At 44.9% G+C, this 19,593-nt stretch overlaps 1 protein-coding gene across 1 annotated transcript in view; it reads left to right on the top strand.

Annotated features, from left to right (window-relative positions):
* LOC126106385 (connectin) overlaps nucleotides 1–19,593 on the top strand; it is a 749,467-nt gene that overhangs the window by 392,721 nt on the left and 337,153 nt on the right. The window contains exon 3 of the mRNA XM_049912650.1: nucleotides 9,689–9,726. The gene's annotated coding sequence lies outside the window, so the exon portion shown is untranslated. The remainder of the gene's footprint in view (nucleotides 1–9,688; nucleotides 9,727–19,593) is intronic.

Below are 19,593 nucleotides of genomic sequence, written 5' to 3'. Positions count from 1 at the left end.
AGATGTTAAGTCCCATAGTGCTTAGAGCCATTTGAACCATTTACAACCTTACTTCTACGAATTGTAATTTGCAGCAACGTAAAAGACGATACTCTGTTATTTTCTTCCATCAGACATACTGATGATAATTCATCTGTGTGTGTGTGTGTGTGTGTGTGTGTGTGTGTGTGTGTGTGTGTGTGTGTGTGTGTGTCGGTTGTTCCAGCTAGGATATTTATAGTACACATGTAACTGTAATGTAGAAAATAGGCAACATTTGTGTCCCCAACCTACGTTCTTACAAATATTGGGACGTATGCCGTAATTACAATGGGACGATACACCTCACACTACTTTTTCTTTCGACTTACCAAACAAACCATCCATGAGAGAATGGGCATTGTTCATTATTAAATCTAAATTTTACTATAGAAAAATATATACGATTTTTTTCATTATTCGTAATTTTTAATGTGATTTACGTTTCATTGACATGCGGCCGTTTTTTGACTGCTATGGTACTACTGAATCCTGTCACTGAATTCCAGTTCTTGGAGACTAGCCACATCAAGTTCCTTTGCTCAGAACTCGCTCAGCGAAAGGCAGATAACGAAGCGTCCAAGGAAGTGAACCATGCCCGCATCAGAGTCTAGTCTAATCACGTTCATTAATAACGAGAAATGTCAACGAAACATAAGCTAATAATGTTCTTTATGTAATACTCCGTGGTTTGTATTGTGTTCACTAAGTGTCAGAGTGCGTAGCTTTAGTCTAACGTTCAGAAAGGCAGATAAACGCCGTCAACCTTGTTGGTATCTGTTGCCCTGTGGGACTCGTGCACGAGAAGAGCACGCTGGGTTTTCGGTATCCATATTTATTGCTTTAAGAGGTTATTCAGTCTCCGGTAAGGTACTAATACTCGAGCATGCGAAACGCTCTGAAATGCTGCAATAGTCTGACGTGAGCGATGTACGAAGCGCGTTCAATAAGTAGTGCAGCAAAAGTTTTTCTGAAAGCTGGTTGGCTTCATTCAGGATTCCTGTACATTGTACTATTCCCCACACTATATTTTTCAACATACTCTTCATTCAGTGTGACAGCCTTCTGCGACCTTACTGGTAGGGCCCCTATCGCTGCAAGGCAGCACTTCTACTGGTCGACACCGAAGCAATGGGCTCGCCATCATCCATGTACGGCTGCCTGCGGATTGTATCCTTCACTGGGGCAAACAGATGGAAGTCGAAGGACGGGAAGCCCGTGCTGTTTGGTGGATCAGGAATAACAGTTCAATGAAGATTTTTGGGCTCCTCTTGATTGCACAGACCTATGCAAGGCCTTGGTTTGTCATGGAGAACGGCAAGTTAGTTTGAATTTTTGTGGCCACGAACACGCTGAAGAACTTTCTTCAATTTCCTAATGGTAGCACAATACGTTTCGAGTATATCGTTGCAGCATGAGGGAAGACATCAGAATAACTTCGTCAGAGTCCAGAAGACTTTACCGGTTGAGTTGCGGCTTTGAACTTTTTCTTCGGAGCAGAGGTTGCGTGGCGGCACTCCATGGACTGCCGTTCTGTTCCGTTTCGGAGTGATGAACCTCCACGCTATCGCCTGTGATGATGCTCGGCAAAAATTGTCACACTGAGCCTCGTAATGTGCAAGTTATTCCGCACAGATCGTCCTTCGTTACCCTTTATGGTCTTCTGTTGGGCAGTGAGGTATCCAGCGGGCACACACTTTGTAGTATCCCACCTGCCGGTGTCAGCACTACCAACAGAGACATCATGCTCGGTAGCGAGATGGTTGATTTCGGTCCTTCTGCCACCTCGAATGAGAGTGTCCACACGTTCCAACATTCCATCCAGACCAGACAGGTTTGCGCAACCTTATAGCGAGAATGACAGACGCCTCGGCCAATGAGTCACTGTCCTTTTGTTCATTCCTGGTCTCCGCAGACATTCTGCAAGCGCTTACGAATATCTGCGACGCTCTGGTTTGGCCCAAAAGGAACTCCGCGACAGCTCTCTGCTTGGAACGCGTATCCGTTACAGACGTCATTGTGAAGGCTACGTATGTCACCTGCACCTGTCGGGATCAAAATATAATATATGAAGCTGGAATATTTAACGACATTCCACAACAAATAGATCATTTCTTCAACCGAAACTGACGGAGAAATAAATGTCTTGCAATTCGTATTGGAAGCTCCTCGTAGATAGAGGTTGTAACGTTCCCTTGGAAAAAATTATGAATAACCGTGCTGGTAAACTTCTTACGTTATTTGATTTACAAACAGCTGAGCAAGACTCAACGTACTCAAACAGTTTTCTCTTTACTTATTCTGATCATCACTAAACTGACACACAATATTTTAGCACAACGCAGTCTGAGTTTCAATAGTCCCTACAAAAGGGTGGCCGTGACTAACAATAGCCTATACCTTTCATGATCACTTACCTCAAAAAATGTTTGTTACTCGATCTACTGCAATACAGCGAGCGCCAATACTGCCAGCTAAATAAAAGATTCTAACTACTGAAGGGACTAACTACTGATAGGCATAGTTAGCAAATGAAAGATTCTGATAGAGAAGAAACAATGTATTTAGCTTAATAATGGTCAAAAGTCATCATATATGTATCTATCAATTCTTGACATCCATGTTTACACATTTCCTTTTTCTGGCGGCCACACGTGCAGATCGTCCTCTCAAAACTCTGCTATCTCTCTCTCCACATCCACCACTGCTGGCGGCTCACCTCCAACTGCACAACGCTACGTGCTGTTCACATCCAACAGCCCAACAGTACACAACCGAATATTCCAACAATGAGTCCAACCATAGACAGACTGCACACAGCACAGTCAGTGATTTTCATACATAGCGCTACGTGCCGTTACCAACATAAAAACCTAAACAGCCTACTGACAAGTTCTGTGCCGATGTTGGCTCAAATACTCACGAATATTATAGGGCGTGGCGGCCACAGGAGATTTAACTTTGGTATATAAAGTGGCACAACGTTAACAGTACTACACGTTCTGCTTGGAGCACAGGCAGCGAAAACACGTAACAACATATCTCGTGGCACCCGAAAAAGACGTCTGCGTCGGTCGTCGAAATTATGTGCACTGCAAAGGAATCAACCAGTCAGTTGAACCCCGAAAATGACCGCGAACAAACCTGAGACATTCCTTTTATTAAATGCATGGCGACTGTTCTTTCCTTAATGTCCGAAAGAACAGACACCATTGTGATCCTGCAGCCACTATGACTCAAGACAAAAAGAAGTTAAAGACATTAGCTGGCAGTGGGCACATATTTATGTCAATGGAGCACGTGAAAATTTGTGCTGAACCAGCATTCAAACCCAGATTTCCAGCTTATTAAGCAGATGCACTGACCATCCAGGTACAGTGGTCATCGCAACTACACTCTGCCCTAGTACTCATCGATTCAGGCTTAATTTTTCTGCTGATGCCACCGACTAGCGATGTAGTGTACCAGCCCATTAGCCTCATTACTCGCGACATCTGGCCGATTCACGTAGGATTGGTTCAAATGGCTCTGAGCACTATGAGACTTAAGATCTGCGGTCGTCAGTCCCCTAGAACTGAGAACTACTTAAACCTAACTAACCTAAGGACATCACACACATCCATGCCCGAGGCAGGATTCGAACCTGCGACCGTAGCAGTCGCGCGGTTCCGGACTGAGCGCCTAGAACCGCTAGACCACCGCGGCCGGCTATTCACGTAGGAGTTCAAGCTTGTTGTGCATCTGCACTGAAGGAATAATTGCCCATAATCGCCTTAATTATATATATGTGGCGTCCGTTCTTTCGGACGTGTCACCATGCTAAGGCAGTCCGTGCAATTTTGGATGACGCAGTGGTCAGCACATCCACCTAGCAAGCTGGAGACAGAGTTCGAATCCCGGCCCGGCACAAATTTTCAACTTGCCCCATTGGTATAAATCAGTGCCCATTAGCACATAATATTTTAATTCCTTTGCGTCTCCATTCCTCTCATTCACGCAGACCCCAAGATATAGTTCTATATCGCTGTGTACACGAGTGTGGCATCTTGCCCGGGAGTTTCTGGTGGGGACGAGGCAGGAACAAGTTCCGTGAAAGCCTGGCTGTCCTTGCGTGGAGTCCTCGCTTTGGGAGAGAAAGAGAGAGAGAGAGCGGCTGCGCCACCCCGCGGCGGCGCGGCAGGTGGTGCGGTGTGTGGCGGAGGGGACCTGTTGCGCAACGGCCGCTCATCTGCATACGCATTACGGCGGCGGCGCCGGCCGCGCGTGTCGCCGGTGCGACGCGGGCACGCCTCGTTTTCTGGGCGACTGCCCTCGCCTCCGTCCACTGTTTACTGCGCGCTTAATGGCCTGCCGCTGAGAGGCTGGGAGACACTCGCCCCCGCGCGAGCTTTAGTGTCCAAATAAAATACTGACTGTGACTTAAATCTTACAACTCCTCTTCACCATCATCGTTCCTCTCTCCATCCGCATCCATTAACCTCTCCAACCACTTTCTCATATTCCGTTACACTTTCCTCCTCCCTCTTCCTCCTCTCTTCCATTTCCTGCATGATCCAACTTATTTCCATACTTCTCCACAGTCTTCACAGCCTCTTCTTATTTTACAAACACCTCTTCAACTCCTCCATCACATGTTCACTTTCACTGCACTCACTCTATATTTTTCCAGATCGTCTCTCTGGTCCATTGTCTCCACAACATCATTACCAACCACCTTTCAGTGGTTCAAGTTTATCAAGTAACCTTAGAAATCGGCAACTACAAGACAGAAAAAGAAACAGAAGAGACTCACTACCTGTTTAAATTCAAAATATTCTTCTGTTTTATTGAAGACCCACCAGGGTAGCCGAGAGTGCTAATTTGCTGCTTCCTGGACTCGGGTAGACGCGCCGGCCCCGGATCTAATCCGCCCAGTGGATTAACGACGAGGGCCAGTGTACTGGCCAGCCTGAATGTGGTTTTTAGGCGGTTTTCCACATTCCACTAGGTGAATACCGGGCTGGTTCCCACGTTCCGCCTCAGTTCCACGCGTCGCAGACATTTGCAACTCGTTCGCACTATTTCACGATTTACACTAGATGCAGACAGCTGGGGTACACTGATTCTGTCCCAGGGGGTACGGGATGGCGGCAGGAAGGGTATCCAGCCACCCCTAAAACTAACCTTGCCAGATCCGTTTTAACCACGCCGACTCTGCGATCTGTGTGGGACTATGGCGTAAACTAAAGAAGAAGAAAGAAGAAAGATTTCTTCTGTTCTATTGAACTTAAAAGTTTTTTTCTGTATACAGAATCGCAGTGCTAATGTTGTGAAGAAGGAACAGTCACTGTAGTGAATACCGCCGCTACGAAAGACTTGACATGTGTTCGCAATTGGAAATATGACTCACATCCAGCTGCATAATGGAATTACGATAGTAAAAATTTGTAATAGACCGGGACTCGAACCCGGATTTCCCGCTTTATGTGAGCGATCACCTTAACCGCTTTGGCCATCCGTTCGCGACTTATGGTTGGTCCCAGACTTCCATATGTCGTCTCTCCTATATCACAAACTGAACTCGTATGGACTTTGTGTAACTCTCGTGCAGGGAGGCCATTTTAGCAGAAAGTCCCTGCCCAGCATCATTGGATGCTTAAGATACTGCAGAGCCTCTATTGTTAAGAAGAACTAAGCAACGTTCCTTTGCACATACATTGTACAGCTGATGGTTCCCCGTATTCTCAGCTGCAAATACGTTTCATGTATTTCATGGCTGGTCTAGTCGCCATCGTTCCTACTCCGAAACAACGTTGCATCGTTTTTCTTCACTACACAAATACATCAGTATCGCATATATCGGCCGTTACCAGGCCTGCAACTTACGAACAGAATGACTCCCCTGTACGGAATAGCATTAATGGCATGTACGACTACAGGTACGGCACACGGACAACGACACGTGGAACTTTGGGTCTGCCTGTGAGTCATTTTCAGATAGCCGAACCAGTGAAGCGAGCGTTCGCGCAAAACTTGAAATCCGGGTTCGAATTCGGAATCTGTACAAATTTTCATTGCTGTCATTCCATTATATACCGGTAGTTGGATCATATTCGTAACTGTGAATACAATACATACTCGTATGTCTATTCTGCATTGTCATCTATTCTCCTAATTATCCTCCTCCTCAACCTCTTATCTAACCTCTTTCATTTTCTGCTTCATTTTCATATCTTGTTGCTTTCTTCTATGATACTCCTGCTGTCCTCCCTTCTATACATCCACACCCTAACCCTTTGTGCTCCTTTTTCAAATCCTAAATCACTTACCCACTTTTATTGTCCTCCAACTTACTCTTTGTTTATTCTATAGGTCTCTCTAGTGGATAATACCTCCTCCTCTTGCTCTTTCTCCTATTTCTCTCCCTCCTCCTACAACTCCTTATTCTCTAGTATCACATCTTATGAGGGCTTTCCGGATAATAAGGTCCGATGAATCACGGAATGGAACCCACACTGAAAAATCCAGATGTCTTAGGCGGTTTCTCTAGTACACCCCCCCCCCCCCCCCCCGATCGAGTCACGTCACACTTTTCAATTCTGAATGCACGGTGATCACATAAAAATGCCTAAGAGGTAGTGTATCCCGCCAAAAATGAGTGCCTGGTGAGAGATTTCTCCTGATGTCATGCTCCCCACATAACATAACTGTCATGCGTTTCTTTCTTCATGACAATTCTCGTCCACAATCTGCAGGAGTATGAAGATGCTCCTGCAGTGTTTTCGACAGGAAGTGTTGATCACCCACATTACAGCCAGTAGTTGGCTCCCCCTGAGATTCGTATCTGCTCACATGAACCGCTGGCGGTGAAGACAACATTTTGACGTAGACAACGAATTGCAGATTAGAGCAGAAAAGTGACGGAGAGCACAGGCTATTTGAAAGTTGGTTCAACGTTATGATATACGCCTAAATCGGAGCGGCGAGTATGTCGAAGATTAGCTGGAAGGCTGCAAATAAAGCTGTTTTAATTTTCGCAGTTGTTTCCATTTAGCGCCCTATTGGGTCCTCCTTCAGATTAGCCCTCGTTTTTTTTGTTTTTTATTCTTCTCGCTCTGTTCCGCCGCGCGGTCTCAGACGTCTTGTCACGGTCCGGGCGGCTCCCACCGTCGGACGTTCGATTCCTCCGTCGGGCATGGGAATGTGTGTGTTGTCCTTAGTGTAAGTTAGACCAAGTAGTGAGTAAGCTTAGGGACCGATGACCTCAGCAGTTTGGTCCCGTAAGACCTTGCCACAAATTCCCAAATTTTTCCTCTGTTGCTCTTTCACTTCTCCACATAGTTTTCCTCTTATTATTGCTAATACTGTACATCTGCTGCCCGCATTTGGACCTCTCTTATCTTGTGATGCCCAACATCCATGGCATGGCAGTATAATGATAAAAAATAATAATTGCTACCAGTACAGAGAAGGAAGAACTTGAGGTTTAGAGGTAATTTAGGATCATAAATGTCTAAAAAACATACAAATGTTCATAACATTTTATGCTTGATGCGAGGGCTGCTGAGACTTTGTAATCAGATTATGATGTTGCATAGGTGTATATGAATTTTCCCTCGCATTTGCAAGTCGGTACCTAGTTAAGTTCAGCAAGGTGGCGATGCGCATTAAGCAAAGTCTTCGTATGAACTTAAACGCTTTAATGTTCGTGCATATACCTGTGAAGTAATGTTGGACATTTGAAGGTGCATTTGGGAGCCAACTTGACGTTTCAGGTAGTACTTTTGGAACTGCTGCAAAAGACACATGTTTACCGTAAAATGTAATGTTACTTTGGACCGGATACTTCTATCTTTGGAAGCCGGTGTTTTATGAAGCACTCAAGGCGAGCAGTGGCTTTCACATTTCAGAATGCCTTTGAGAGATCAACATGTGCTTCTACAGCGGACGCAGTCAATCTCAAGTCCACACAGACTTACAGTATAGGTGCCAAGTTGTAGCAGTGTTCTCAGGGTGGACTCGCATTCGGGAGGACGACGGTTCAATCCCGTCTCCAGCCATCCTGATTTAGATTTTCCGTGATTTCCCTAAATCGTTTCAGGCAAATGCCGGGATGGTTCCTTTGACAGGGCACGGCCGATTTCCTTCCCCATCCTTCCCTAACCCGAGCTTGCGCTCCGTCTCTAATGACCTCGTTGTCGACGGGACGTTAAATAACACTAAACTGACTAAATGTTCTCAGGTGTTGAAGCCTGAGAAGTTTAAGAAAGGCTGCTAAATTTCGATGAGCATACTATTTAAACATCTTGGTGGTCGCTAGTTGCGACAATTCGATTCAAAGATATAATGATGATAGCTTCAGAGTATTACTGGATGATGAAGTGATCTATATTGCTACTCAAGAAGCGCACAATGTTCCGCTGTTCTCATACCATCGAAGTGACAGGATTCCTCTCTCATTCACGTTGATTTCAGCATTTATTGTGACTCTTTCCTGTTACCGACTAGCGATTGCTGGTCCAATAAGCAGTAAAATTTGTACGGTTTAAGGCTGCTTTTCCACTAATTCCCGTACTATCGCATTAATTGATTACGTGAGCTTCTTTCATCTCTATCAGAAGCTTTTATTAACTATATCAGTTTATTTGAGTCCTTAATTTCTGATAATAGATCTATCATAATCATTTAATCGAGAGTCCAAGGTTGGTTACTCCTACAAGTATGAGAGAAAACTGATGCGTGAGTTACTGGTTCCGCATCAGCTTTCTGACTTTTCAACAGTTTGATAGTTATTGCTCCCCTTCTTTTTATGGATGTAAAGGCTGATTTTCTGAGTGCAACTCCCTAATCAAAGAGTAATCAAACATTTGAAAAGTTATTTGACATCTCTTTCTAATATTCTTGAGTGGAAAATAAAATAAGAATAGTTGAGAAGCCATTTTGCCGTTATTTGACGACCAGTGTTCAAATCGTCGGCTAGAGCTGCTACAGTACGTCGCTTCATTGTAAGAGAGAGTGTGAGTCAGCAGGTCATATCAGACACACTCGACGAAGGAACTTGTACATTTTCTTAGGAGTTCGAATGGTACTTGCCATTTACAGCTACTTGTTGTACTTTTTTAGTTATGAATACCATCAATAATTTGTTTCCTACTTCACATATATACGATACTACTCTACACAAGATGCTCTCTTCCCTTTACTTCGACGTCATATTTCATAGTTTTCACCTTATTCAAATTAAAATATTTTAGTTAACGGTGGCGAGAACTTAGAAAGTTGCCTAAACTAATTAACGACGTCTAATAGAACATACTGCCACATACACTGAAGACAAAAAACCACGGTATGTTACAGTTTATCTAATCGTTAAACAGAGTGCGGGTTACATCATGCTCTTGTTTTAGTTTTGTACTGTATTAGTATTTCTACACAAAACTACAGTGTAGTGAAACTGTGCAGAGTTTGTCATTTTGTGAGAATTCTGTACCTATTACCAAGTAGACTGCCTTACGTAATCCTTCACTCCTCTGTAACTACTGTATTTTTAGTTCAGTCATATGTATTTTATGCATACCTATTCCGTATGAAAGTAAAACTCCAAACCTGGCTGTGATTCACGTCAGAACTTTCTGTTTTAACTAGAACCTGTTACAATTCACAAAATAAAGGGAATCTCTTTTTGTTTCAGGAATATACGTGGTGCTTGTTTTCGCCTGCTCGAGAAAAGTAAGTGGTCTACTTTATTGTCGTGAACAATACATACATTAGCAACTGATTTTTCTGTCTAACTGCCTGTGGAATGATTTGCTGCGAGATGATTAAAGTATTTGGAAAACTCCGAATTTATGTGAAACATACAGGTTTCGAAGTCAGTATACAAGTATGGCTGAAATTCAAATATAAAACCGTAAACAATGAGTAATCGATCAGTCCCCCAGTAAACAATCTAATATGCATTTAAGTTTTGAGGCATACTGTGCTTTATTTAACACTGATTTTTTTAAGAAGAAGGAAGCAATTAAACAAACGAAAATTTATCTATAGCAGACTAATATTTTACAATGGAAATTCGGCTGCAATTAACAGCGCATCCCGGAAGGAGACTCGAACCCCGTCCTTCCCTTTCATGGTAAACATTCTTACCAGGTGAGCCATCTACTACGCTTCCTTTCGCGCGTAGCATCTTCATTTCTTCAGTATCTCAGTCCTGCTTTCAAAATTTCACATCCTGCTGATCTAGTTCTCCTGATACAAATGATTTCGTGGAGAGATTCTTACTTATGTGATGTCTGTTTTTTCGGACACCACGCGGAATCCGCAGCTGTTATAAGTGTTATGTAAAGTGAGATGGGAAGGGGGGAGGGGTGGGAGAAAGGGGAAGGGATTACTGAGGTCAGCTGCGACGGGATATTACGCGGAATCAGTGGTGATGTGTAAAAATGTTTACAGGACCTGGCTTCGAACTGTGGATACAGTATTCGTAGCAACTGCGCTGACTATGTCGACACTCCTCACGGCTGACCCTCAGTCACAGCGAGCGCCACCTGTCTGCAGTCCCTGCCCATTTCCTACATTCCTGCTATTCGGAGATTCCCGCAGCAGGTCCGACTTGTGCATATTCAGTGCTGGAAGGTGGATCCATTGCCCATCTAAACGAATCTATTATACACTTAAGAGCCAAAGGAACTGGTATACCTGCCTAATATCGTGAATGGCATCCGAGAACACACAGAAGTCTCGCAACACGATGTGGCACGGTCTTGACTAATGTCTGAAGTGGTACTGGAGGGAATTGACATCATGAATCCTGCAGGACTGTCCGTAAATCCGTAAGAGTACGAGCGGGTGGAGATGCCTTTCGAACAGCACGTTGGAAGGCATCACAGATGTGCTCAATAATATCCATGTCTGGGAAGTTAGGACTGCAGCGGAAGTGTTTAAGCTCAAAACAGTGTTCCTGGAGCCACTCTGTAGCAAATCTGCACCTGAGGGGGATCGCATTGTCCTGCTGCAATTGCCCAATCACGTCGGAATGCATAATGGACATGAATGGATGCAGATGATCAGAAACGATGCTCACGAACGTGTCATCTGTTAGAGTAGTATCTAGACGTATCAGGGGTCCCATATTACCCCACCTGCACGCGCCCCACGTTATTAAAGAACCTCCACCAGCTTCAACAGTCTCCTGCTGACATGGAGGGTCCACGGATTCATGAGGTTGTCTTCATACTCGTACGCGTCCATCCGCTCGATACAATTTGAAACGAGAGTCGTCCGACCAGGCACCATGTTTCCAGTTATCAGTAGCCCAATGTCGATGTTGACTGGCCCAGGAGAGGCGTAAAGCTTTGTGCTGTGCAGTCATCAAGGGTACACGAGTGGGCCGTCGGCATCCTATATCGATGATGTTTCGTTGAATGATTCTCTTCAGTCAGCGTTGGTCCCGTTGGTGTAGGGTCTTTTTCCGGCCGCAGCGATGTCGGAGATTTGATGTTTTACCGGATTCCTGATATTCAGGGTGCACTCGTGAAATGGTCGTAAGGCAAATTCTCCACTCCATCGCTGCCTCGGAGATCCTGTGTCCAGTCGCTCGTGCGCCGACTAAAACACCACTTTCAAACTCACTTAAATCTGGATAACCTGCCATTGTAATAGCAGTAATCGATCGAACAATTACCCCAGGCTCTTGTTGTCGTATAAAGGCATTGTCGACCGCAGCCTCGTACTCTACCTCTTGGTATATCTGTGTGTCTCAATACGCTTTCTTATATTAGTTTCTTTGTCGCTTCAGTGTATGAAAGCGTGGCGGTTTACACACCTGCCTACTAATCAGGAGATCCCTGGTTCGAATCCCAGTCCAGAACAGATTTTCACTCGTCACCGCTGATCCTGACGCAACTGACATCAGTAACCCCTCCCCTTTCTTTCCTTTCCCATCCCCCACCCCCTCCCCCCACACACTACCTTCAGCTTACATAGAATGTATCGCAGATGCAGATTCTGCTTGGACATCACGCGTTCATATATCTGATTCGCCTAGATTGTCAATAGAGCCATCTTCTTCATTGCGGATGCACATGTACGACCGACCTCCTCCTTGAATCTCTGAGTAGCGAGCAAGGAGCAAATGGACAGGTCTGTGGATAGGTGGCCATCAGTGGGAATGTGGGTAGGCCTTGAGGCGTACCGGTCCGGTACAAATTTCATTCATCACCGCTGATTATGCGAAATGTTCGGATTCAGTTGACATCAGTAATCTCTTCCCTGCCTTTCCTTTCTCCCCACCCTCCTCCCTCCAACTTCTATTTATATGTAAAGTTTTTTAGTTATAGTCTAGCAGTCACTTATACAGGGTAAAGCGGAACTCCACCGGAAAACTTACAGAGGTTGTCCAGGAATACCTTCTGAGTATTATATTACAAGTGGTACACGGCCTCTGGCAGCTAGTTAAATTTGTAAATTTGTCCTCTTGCGCGATTTACGAGGTGAGTTGAACAAACAATGCAACACATTTATTTTTTCTGAATGCAGGTTGATTTTATTCAACAGTGCAGCACTCCATTTCATTACTGTTGAAGCTTCATTACCAGCTTTTATGTCGTCTTGTTGCCTCTGTAGAGCTGTACCATGGGAAGCAAGGAGAGCTGGGTTCTTTATTAATAAACAATGAGCTTCTTAACTTAAGCTTCCATGTACTGTGGTACAAGCTCTCCTATTTAGTCCACTTGAGCCTCACTGCTGGTTAAGGAGAAGTCCACTATGATCACTGTATGGTTGCTATATGCTGCCTGTCTCTGTGCTAGAGGCTACGTCTGCGACTCCGACTCGGAAACACGCTGGAACTCACTACGTGCAACAGGCTCCTACTAAGTCGAGCTAGCTGGAATGATCTACTGCTCCTCCCCTCCGCGGCGGCTATCTAAACACTGTCGGCCGAGAGAGCGTTGGCGGTCCGTTTCCAGTGAATGAATATGTCATTCGACTCGATCGATGTTCAAAAAATGTTCAAATGTGTGTGAAATCTTATGGGACTTAACTGCTAAGGTCATCAGTCCCTAAGCTTACACACTATCTAACCTAAAGTATCCTAAGGACAAACACACACACCCATGCCCGAGGGAAGACTCGAACCTCCGCCGGGATCAGCCGCACAGTCCATGACTGCAGCGCCTTTGACCGCTCGGCTAATCCCGCGCGGCTCGATCGATCTTCTTATGACCTCTATGCCGCATGGTGTGTTGGCGCCAGCTTATGCCAGCACAATTCCCCACTCTTTTCGCTACAAAACCGTATTTTCCAACACAGTCTCCGTTCAATGCGACGACCTTAAGCCACTTTACAGGGAAGACATTTGTGCTCGAATGGTACAACTCTCTACTGGTCGATGTCAGAACCAACTTCTCGCTGCATTAATAACCTCACCCACGTACTGCTTTCTTCGGAGTGCATCCTTCATTGGGCCAAACAAATGGAAGTCGGATGTCGCGAGATTCTGTCTGTAGGGTGGAGGAGGAACAACAGTCCAACGAAGTTTTCTGAGATCCTCTGTGAATACTTGGGTTGTCGTGAAGAAGGAGAAGCTCGTATCCATTTTTGGCGACGAACAGGCTGAAGTCGTTTTTTCAAGTCCTTGAGGGTAGCACAGTACACTTCAGAGTTGATCGTTGCACCACGAGGGAAAACACCAAACAGAATAACCCCTTCAGAGACTCACAAGACCGTCGCCATGATCTGACCTGCTGATAGTGCGGCTTTGAATTTTTTCTTCCGGAATGAGATTTTGGGGGTCCAGTCCTTGGATTTCCGTTTCGTTTCCTATTCGAACTTGTATCGTCACCTGTGACGATGTACGACAAAAATTGTCGCTCTTAGTCTCGTAACGTGTAGGTGCTTTGACACAAATGGTCCTTCAAGGCTCCTTACGTTTTCTAATAGGCGGCGAGGAACCCAAATGGTGGACGAGTGTGTCAGCACTACCGACAGAGGCGTCCAACTGATCAGCGAGGTGTTTGTATGTGATCTGTTGGTCACCATTAGAGTGTCCGCACGTTCCAACGTAGCGGGAGTCACAACTGTGTGTGACAGGCAGGAGATGGAACAAGTTGCGCGACCTTCTTGCGATGGTAACAGACGCTTCACACAAGGACTCACCATGCGTTATACTCACTGCCAGGTCTCCATAGACATTCTGTAAGTGACTACGGATATCTGAGTTGCTCTCTTATCTGGAAAAAAGGAACCAAATGACAGCTCTCTGCTCGGAATCCACCTCAATTACAGGGACTACTTTGAAGGCCATGACAAGCGCCGCGAACTATCAGAACTAAACTGGAGGGGATAAAGCCTGTATATTGGACTATCCCACAAAAGATTCTACAGTTTCTCAACAGAAATCGGCCGAGAAAGAAGAACACGCTGCATTACTTATTGAACTCCCCCATTTATGAATGACCAGCTACGTTGGTAACCGCATTTCTGTCCAAACTCAGTGATAAAGATTCCGCCCTATGTGGCCCCGAAAGCATAGTACTAGACGCTACATACAAACGTCACTCAAGCAGCCGCTTGCTGCATTCATTCAAGGCAATTAAAATAGAGACACAAATGGCTTTAAGCACTATGAGTCTTAACATCTGAGGTCAACAGTCCCCTAGACTTAGAACTACTTAAACCTAACTAACCTAAGGACATCACACACATCCATGCCCGAGGCAGGATTCGAACCTGCGACCGTAGCAATAAAGATACATTCAGAGTATTTGTCGACATTGGAAAAGCGCTCAGATGTAAACTACTGCAAAATTTTCGGTATTCTCAGGACGTGAGTGTGTGATGTAGGAAATTACTGAAAATATACAATGTGTGCAGGAACCAAGAGGAAACATAAGTAACAGAAGACCAGAGTATATGACAGCGATGTAGTATTTCGCCTCTGTTGTTTTGATCTATAAATCGAAAAAGTATAGACGGAAATTAAATGATAGTTCAGGAATAGGATCAAAATTTACCATGAAACGGAATCGCTGATAAGATTCGATGACGACTTACAATGCTGAGAGTGTGAGAAGGAACTACTGAAATGCACGAACAACCTAGTGAGCACACATCATGAATTGGGAGTAAATGGAAGAATGATGATATTAATGAGGAACAGAACAAAACAGATTAGCGATATTATTAAGAACGTAATTAGGGACCACAAAGTAGAAAAAGTAAAATAATTCTGCTGCGTTTGAAACAAAACAACACAAGGACTTACCAAGAAAGCCATTAGAAGCAAGACAGCACAGACAAAGAAGTCATACTTGCCATATGATGTCTAGTAATATCACGCAGTCGTATTATTTTGAGCAATAAATTTCTGAGAATCTAAGTTTGGAGAAGATGATGCTATAGAAGTGAATCATGGAATGTGGGAACATCAGTAGACAAGGAAGTCAGAGAGTTGGAAATGCGGCGTTATAGAAGGATTCTCAAAACTGGATGGACTGCTAAGACGTGAGAAGCTTCTACAAAGAATCCGCGGGGACAAGAAAATGTCGAATACATTGAAAAGAAGAAGGAACAGAACGATTTGTCACTTGTCACTATATCAAAAATTAGCTTCTATGGTAATGGAGGCGCGGAGCGTAAAAACTGTAGGAATAATCAGAGAGTGTAATATATCTAACAAATAATGGAGGATGTAGGGTGCAAGCATAGCTTTGAGATGGTGAAGTTGGCACTGGACACGAATTCGTGACGGGACACATCAAACCATACAGAAATCTGATGGCCCAATGAAAGAGAATCAAACGCCAGTCCCATACTCAGGAAGCGTGCGACGTTTAAGTCCTGACGGCCGTCGTAGCGAGACAGTGGTTGAGATGGTTTATCGTTACCTTCCTCTCACCTAATATGAAATGCCTAATGTTATCTGTGTCGTGTGTATAACTGTCACTCGTTATACTGTGATGTGTTGTGTTCGTGGCGTTATGTCAGAGGTGGAGGGAGAAGATGAAAACCAGTGCCAGCAATAAGTCTACTCCCCTTAAGTAGCCCCATGGTGGCTACGAGCCTTGAGGTGTCCATCCGACAGATCTACAGTGAAGCGCCAAAGAATCTGGTATAGGCGTGTGCATTCAAATACAGAATACGGCCCTGCTGTCGGCAACGCCTATATAAGACAAGTGTCTCGGGCAGTTGTTAGATCAGTTACTGCTGCTACAATGGTAAGTTATCAAGATTTAAGTGAGTCTGAACGAGGTGTTATAGTCGGCGCAAGAGCGATGGGACACAGCATCTTCGAGGTAGCAACGAAGTAAGGACTTTCCCGTACCACAATTTCACGAGTGAGTGGTGAATATCAAGTGGTTCAAATGACTCTGAGCACTATGGGACTTAACTTCTAAGGTCATCAGTCCCCTAGAACTTAGAACTACTTAAACCTAACTAACCTAAGGACATCACACATATCCATGCCCGAGGCAGGATTCGAACCTGCGACCGTAGCTGTCACGCGGTTCCAGACTGTAGCGCCTTTAACCGCTTGGCCACACCGGCCGGCCGTGAATATCAGGAATACGGAAAAATATCGAATCTCTATCATAGCTGCGGCCGGAAAAAGGTGTCAGTGGCGGGACATCATCAAGTTTCAGAGTGCGAACCATTCAACAAAACGTCATCGAGATGGGCTTTCGGAACTGAAGGCTTTCGTATGCCCTTGACGACTGCACGACACAAAGCTTCACGCCTTGGCTGAGCCCATCAACACCGACACTGGGCTGTTGACGACTGGAAACATGTTGCCTGGTCGGACGAGTCTCGTTTGAAATTGTATCGAGCAGATGGACGAGTACGAATATGGACACAACCTCATGACTCAATGGACCCGGCATGTCAGCAGACGACTTTTCAAGCTGGTTGAGACTCTTTAATGGTGTGGGGCGTGTGCAATTGGAGAGGTATGGGACTCCTGATAGGTGTAAATACGACTGTGACAGGTGAGACGTACCTAAGCATCCTGTCTGATCGCTTGCATCAATTCATGTCCACTGTGCATCTCGAAAGACTTGGGCAATTCCAGCAGTACAATGCGACACCTTACACGCGCAGAATTGCTAGAGAGTGGCTCCAGGAAAGTCCCTAGACATGAACATTATTGAGCATATCTGGGATGCCTTCCAACGTGCTATTCAGAAGAGATCCTCACCTCCTCGAACTCTTACGGATTTGTGAACAGCCCTGCAGGAGTCATGTTGTCTGTTCCGTCCAGCACTATTTCAGACATTAGTTGAGTAATTGCCACGTCGTGTTGCGGCTCTTCTGCGTGCTCGGGGGGGGGGGGGGGAGGGGTCTAGAGGATATTAGGTAGGTGTGCCAGTTTCTTTGCCTCTTCACTGTATTGGCGGAAACGCATTGATTCCTCGCACACGTACCTCGCGGACTCCAAGTGGTAGTATTAACTATAGTAATTCAACGTTAAATACAGTACCACGGATAGCCGCTGTTCCCGCCTACCGTTCACGAACGGAAATGGAAGGATGCGATGCTAATGGGACCGGTGTACATTCCACCACACGTTGTAAGGTGGTTCAAAAGGAGTAGATGCAGAAGCAGAAAAGTGATATGACGGTGGGGATGAATGATGATCTATGCCGACAAATCGTTTGTCGTACTTCGTGCAAGCGTGTTCTTTGAGGTACTTTGTAAGCCATCTGACTACTGTGACGGAGCTGTCACAAACTGTGTTAGCTGCATAGCCTAAACAAACCCGAAGCTGGTAAAGAGGTGTAGTTAGTAAACTTCGAGGAGAGTGAGAAGTGACGCACGTCACATAGTTACCAAAGCGTTCGATAAGCTTAGCTGTCGAATTTATCTCAGCATACTGATCGTTTCAGAGTACTAGGTTAGCAACTGGTAACACAACAACACAACGTCTTGTGCTGACTTTCTCTCTCTCTCTCTCTCTCTCTCTCTCTCTCTCTCTCTCTCTCTCTCTGTGTGTGTGTGTGTGTGTGTGTGTGTGTGTGTGTGTGTGTGTGTACGTGTGTGTGTGGCTGTGTTTGACATTGGTAGAATTGAATCAGCGCAGTGAAGTTGGTCGAACGTGGAGATGTGATGGATAACAGAAAGGAGCTAACGGGTTTAGCCGTGTTCGTGGCCACACAATGAAATAGTCTAATTTGTTGGTACATCAGAATCAACAGTCGAACTTGTCAGCAGCAAATGGTGTATTACTGTCAGTAGTGTAGCACGGCGTAAGAACTGTGGTGGTAAAACGTCCTTAACGACAGGGAGCCGATACGCGTATCATACCTTGTAGTATACCTCACAATAGGCCGGAGCTTCCACAAGTATATAAAGTAACACGCCTTCTATAAGAGATCGATTATCAAGACACTGATAATTTACATTTTAAGCCAACTCCACGGCCCGCTGGCCTGAAGATGATGTTTGACAAAGAGACCGCTGAGAGAGCAGCAATACCGAAAATGGGGGAAGTTCTGTGTTAATTCATTGTGAAAAATACGCTGCAGAAAGCATGATATGTATGCAGCGACGTCAGTATTACGACCGGCAACTGGCACCTAGCAGCGTATAGCCGGCGGCCGAGCGAGAATGAGGCAGGCATCAGAGAACAAATAACTGCGTCGGCCGAAGTTTGAACTTATTTAAAAATGTAAAAGACAGTCGTATGTTAGACTTTGCCATGTACAAGCTATACAGCAGCAAGATAGAATTGTGAATTTACCAGGTGTAAAAGTATGGAAGTGGAATTTCCCTACAGATGATGCTGGCCGTCAGTGTAGGGAAAGTGAGACCGCATCTGCAGCGCCATGTGCTTCCTGTAATGGCTGACAACGAATGTCAACACACAGTAACCCAAGTTCGATACATCGGTATCTGTTTCAAACCCGTAAACATGTTTATTGTTGGGCGTACGAACTACGATTTGAGGACAGCATTGATTTTCTGTTATGATTTGAAGAAAATTGCTTTAGAATCGCATCGAATGCTTGTCGAAGCTTTGGCGAACGTGTTCTTGCGGAAACACAATGTTTCGATTGGTTCAAAAAAATTCAAGAATGTTGATCTTCACGAGAGAAACGAGAAGCGTGGGAAATCACCGAAAACGTTCGAAGACATCGAATTGTAGTCTTTATTGGATGAAGATGATACTCAAACTCAACAGAAACTCGCGGATCAATTGGATGTGACGTAGAAACACGTTTCTCTTGGATTGAAAGCTATGAGAAAGGTGGAGAAAGTGAGAAAATAAGTTCTACATCAACTGAATGAAAGACAACAAGTAAATCGAAAGACCACTTGCGAAATGGTGTTCGACAGACACAAAAGAAAGTCGTTTCTCCATCGAGTAGTGACAGGTGATGAAAGATGGATATATTTTGAGAATGCTAAGCGTCGTAAATCCTGGGTGAATCCAGGCAAACCATCGACGTCCATTGCAAGCCCAAGTCGCTTTGGAAAGAAGAGAATGCTCTGGGTTTGGCAGGATCAGGAGCGTGTAATCTATTATGAGCTGCTAAAACCCGGTGAAACTGTTAACACTGATCGATTCCAATAGCAAATGATCAATTTAAATCGAGC

Source organism: Schistocerca cancellata, chromosome 10 (assembly GCF_023864275.1).
Source record: "Schistocerca cancellata isolate TAMUIC-IGC-003103 chromosome 10, iqSchCanc2.1, whole genome shotgun sequence".
NCBI lineage: Eukaryota > Metazoa > Arthropoda > Insecta > Orthoptera > Acrididae > Schistocerca > Schistocerca cancellata.
Note: the sequence above shows the minus strand (reverse complement) of the source record. Positions and strands in the feature narration are given on the sequence as shown.